The 4,710-nt window shown below is 41.8% G+C and overlaps 1 long non-coding RNA gene across 1 annotated transcript in view; it reads left to right on the forward strand.

Annotated features, from left to right (window-relative positions):
- Positions 1-689: 689 nt before the first annotated feature.
- LOC106527093 (uncharacterized) overlaps positions 690-4,710 on the forward strand; it is a 32,517-nt gene continuing 28,496 nt past the window's right edge. Inside the window, exon 1 of the long non-coding RNA XR_001311337.1 lies at positions 690-830. This is a non-coding gene — a long non-coding RNA (uncharacterized LOC106527093). The remainder of the gene's footprint in view (positions 831-4,710) is intronic.

Consider the following 4,710-nt stretch of genomic DNA (forward strand, 5'->3'; position numbering starts at 1 on the left):
CCTATTGTTAGTCGATGGCCCTCTTTTGCATGTGACTAACCTGTTTGTCCATGTGGAGGCAGTGCTTATACAGCTGAGTTCACCTGAAACTCATCAGACTGAAGAAGTCTCTTGGAGGAGAGACAAAATGTTTCACTAAAGAAGAACCCATCTAGAGGACCTACTTATTTTTTCTTTTTGATTTTTTTCTACCTGGATTACTGAGATGCATCAGGACAATAAACACAAAACACGACATGGATCCTGACAGGAGGACCTGGAGAAAATCCATACAAACAGAAGTGGAACATGGAAACTCCATACAGAAAGGAAAATCCTTGTCGAGTTTTGAATAAGGACCTCCTTGCTGCAGAGAAGCCATGTTAACCAGATGGGCTATCCTGCAGCTCTCTGTCAGTTACAGCATACAAAATAAAACACTTCTACACTGGGTTCAAAACAAAACTCTAATGGATTGAGTTTWTTTTCTTTCTGTTTAAAAATATTCAAATGAAGGTGGTTTCTAACGAGGGAATTCAGAGCGATGCCGTACATTATTTCATATATCCATCATATGCCATGTGGTGTGTTCGGTCCAATCAAGGTTCGTGATGGAGCTTCGGTGGGAGGCCGTCAGAGAGGCAGAGATGTTGGGCTAATTATGGTTTACCCCCAGTGTGGGTGGAAATGAGATCCTGAAATAACTACTTCCTGGTTCTATTTACAGCTAAGGTCAGCAGCGGAGGAGTACAGCATGCTGGGAGGCTGTGRTGTGGCTCAGTCGGTTTGACCCACACCTGCTGCGTATCCTTTACTCAAACCCTGGAGGGTGAGCGTGTCATTATGCGAAGGTGTGTATAGTGCATACATACAACACATTATATGAACAGGTGACGGTTAGAGGCGTGTCCTTGTGTGTCTGTAATGGTTTGTTCGTATGAGTGACCTTGCAAAAACATGCAGACACCTCACTCACAAACACACACAAATCTCAAATCACACAGGTGCAAACGACTCCATTTGCCTTTGCAGCCAGTTCTGAGCCTGTATGTAAACAGAAACACAAAAATAGCTTACTTTACAAACTGACCTGCATGCATATTCTATTTCACTCTATTTGTCTGACACACATACATGAGAGGCTTTAGAGTAGCATTGAGTCATCAACCCTCTGCAGCATCCCCTCCCTCAACAAAAAATAAAAAAGAGCCTATGGACCTGCAGCTGAAGGTCACAAACACACAGCGCACAAACACCTTCAGTGTTTGGGTTCTTAGTCATCACTCAACATCATCAGGGAGGCATAAAATGTAGCTCAAATTTATTGTGCGTCGTGGCAATGACCACAAACAAACCACAAAACTGTCTCCAGCATCAAGAGGAACGAGGAGGTTTGTACCAGATAGTGGGTCCTAACTCGGCCCCCGATGTACACAACGTAAAATAAGTCTGTGGTTGAAAACAGAACCCCCTCAGGTCCTGTATGACATGGATATTTTGTTAAACAAACTTTTTATTGATTGCAATTGCACCTGTCATCCCAATGCAAGCAGTGTTTTTGGTAAGAAATTTTCCCACTTGTTTTCATCCAGTAAGGTCATCTCTGTTTGTCCAAACTCGGATTGTTTAAAGTGCTACRGACAGCAGGGGCCTGCCGTAACAAAAGTATAGGAGCCAGAATGCAGCCACTTGTAACCATTTTGAGCTGAGATTTGGCAYGGTGGTAGCCAAGAGAAATCCCCTGGATTATGTTGAAAAAAAATCTCTCACCAAGAGGCATAATCGTTCAACAGAACCCCCTTTGAAACTCTGAACCACTGCTGTAGTCTGGTTTCTGGAAGTGGCAGATATACTGTGACCTTCACACTCTCAAGTTGCAACCATGACTTATATACATTTGCATTCACACAGTGGGTGGTAGTTTTGAATGCAATAGAGCCTTTTTTTTATTAATATGACCAGTAATAATGTTTTTTTTTTTGTATTAAAACAGTGGAAAAACAGAAAACTTTGTCATTAAAGCAACCAATAAGTTTAGATTGAGATACAAAATTGATATAACTGAAACTAAATTACCCTCCTTATATTTATGGCTGAGCGATGGCCAAGGGCGTAACTTTGTCTACCGTTGGGGGGCTTATTCTTTAAAATCCTGCATGGCATTTTTAGCAATTATGCTTAAACATATACGACATGGTAATTTTTTTAATCAGGTTAAAGTTACCTAAAGACAACAAGAGAGTTGCATCTGTCTACTTAACCAGTGTGTTTGAGCAAACTGGATCAAATAATTGTGGGGGTCATAATCCCCCTAACCCCCTGCAAATTACGCCTATGGCGTTGGCAGGAACAACTATTCACTCTGAGCCATTTCAGAGACCTCATTTAGATTTTTTGGCTTTTGTCATTGTTACATCCCCAGTGTGGATGTTTGATTTTGCATTGAAGTAATGCCTTGTGTTTTTTTTAGGATCTGCCTCCTCTCCTGTGTCTCCCCTGTGATTGGGTGCTGCTCCTTGSGTCTCAAGCCAATCAATCAGCTGGTCATAAATGGTAATATGTACACTGTTTTTGTAGAGTTTTATGTGTACTAAGTCAGTGTGCTCATTGGATGTAAATCTGTGTTTCACTTGTGGCTTTATGCATGTGTGCCTGTGCGTTTGCTACATTATAAGGACCATTTTCCAGCCTTGTGGGGACACAATGCTTCTCATGGGGACCAATGCCTGGTCCTTATGGGTACAGATGCTGATTTTAGCTGTGGGGTTAGCTTTAGGAGCAAAGTGTGAATTGAGTTTAGGTTAGGTTTAGGGTCAGTTATGTACTGGGGTAGTTAGGTTTAATGCCAGTTACGTACTGGGGTAGTTAGGTTTAGGGCCAGTTATGTACTGGGGTAGTTAGGTTTAGGGCCAGTTATGTACTGGGGTAGTTAGGTTTAGGGCCAGTTATGTACTGGGGTAATTAGGTTTAGAGTAAAAGGCCAGCATTAGACTATAGAAATGACTGAAAAATGAATGGAAGTCAATGCAAGGTCCCTACAGGGATAGACAAAACAGCTTGTGTGTGTGGCTGGCTGTAAGGAGCCTGTTATTTTTTTACCCCTGCAGGCTGGTTTGAATCGATAGTGCTGGAAAGTGCTGAAATAGCAGCCTGATGCATACACAAACACACACACACACACACACACACACACACACACTTGCATGCACCAGTACGGAGGGGTGACTCACTTGAGCAGAAAACATAAACAAGAATGCTGACTTCTGAAACAAGGCAAACACACGAAGTAAAAAGAAGCCGACCAAAGAAAGCGAACAAGCCAAAGACTTCTGACTGAACTCTGGGGTTTGGAGCAGTGAGACTGACTTTTGCTTTGTTCCAAATGCCAAAAAGTTCTGCCCTTCCTGTTCGTAAGCCACTCCTTCGACATCTTTTGCAGCCCCGAACTCACAAAAGCGAGGAAAGAACTCAGCGGCAAACTGTTCCTCAGATCTCTGACCACAGTTTGATGCATTTCACAGTTTGGAACTTCCACCATCACATCACGCTCGTCACATTCTGGCACAMCCTCTGAAATGTTTCTTTTCCCCTGCTTACTTTCTTTTCCGCTGCCCCTCTAGATTCTTTTTCTTCGTTAGAGATTAATGAGATCACTGATTGCTCTTTTTTTTCCTTCGCCCTCCAAAWCTGGCTGCAGCACCATCAACACAAACCTTTTTTTTTTCCTTTGGCCACAGGTGTCCCAGATGGAGTGGATGATACGGGCTGACTTTGCTAAGCCTTGTTGCACAAATTTCCATATTAATGTGATTAATCAGACTGGTGTGAGTTCATACTGATGACATTGTGTTTGCAGGATGTCACGAGCACAAAATGTCAGGATCACCTTAAAAGAAAAACTGTTTTTTAGCAGAAACATCCTTTTGGATTCCAGTGTGTTTGAAAAAAWTTTGTGATGCAAGGTGACGTGACAGGTGGAGCAAAAGAGGAACTGACTGATTGAGGGAAAATGATTAATGGTACAAAATAACACAAAGACAAAATGAATGAAAACATACAGATTGTGGGAAAAAAAATCAAAAACAAATACTATAATCAACAGTAAGAAAACCCAGAAAAACACAATAAAAACTTGTTGTTTAATTATCTACCTCATTATGGTGGCCTTTTTGTACAAATGTGTTTGCATGGCTGTTGTGTTAGCAAAATATCCTAGCCATTGGACAAATTTGAACGAAACTCTTGAAAAGTAATCATGGATGATATTGGTCTGCAATTGAAAATTATGAATAACCTAAAGAGATGGCAGCTAAACCGATACATAGTCTGAATGCTAATGAATCATCAAGGGTCGTGTTCACGTTTTTTTAGGCTTCATCCATTATTATTTTTAAGATGTGTTGTTTTAAAGGGGCGATGTCATGTAAAATAAACTTTTCTGAGTTTTATATCATGCTACAATGTTATACTCTAATAAAAAAAACATGCCCAAAGTCTTGCTCTGACTCATTCGTGCATGTTTGAGAAATCCTGCAGTGTTTTTAGGAAGACATGCTGAGGAGCAAAACGACAGGTGGGGACCAGAAACACCTTTTGGTACCATAAACGCCCCTGGGACGTGTCTTTAAGCCGAACTTCCTCATGGCAGAGCGCACCCTCCCCCATCCACCTCCCCTCCCCCCCACACACTCTGCCGATGACTCCTGCAGGCTCTCGGGTGAAAGTGAAAGT

Source organism: Austrofundulus limnaeus, unplaced genomic scaffold (assembly GCF_001266775.1).
Source record: "Austrofundulus limnaeus strain Quisiro unplaced genomic scaffold, Austrofundulus_limnaeus-1.0 Scaffold308, whole genome shotgun sequence".
Classification (NCBI taxonomy): Eukaryota; Metazoa; Chordata; class Actinopteri; order Cyprinodontiformes; family Rivulidae; genus Austrofundulus; species Austrofundulus limnaeus.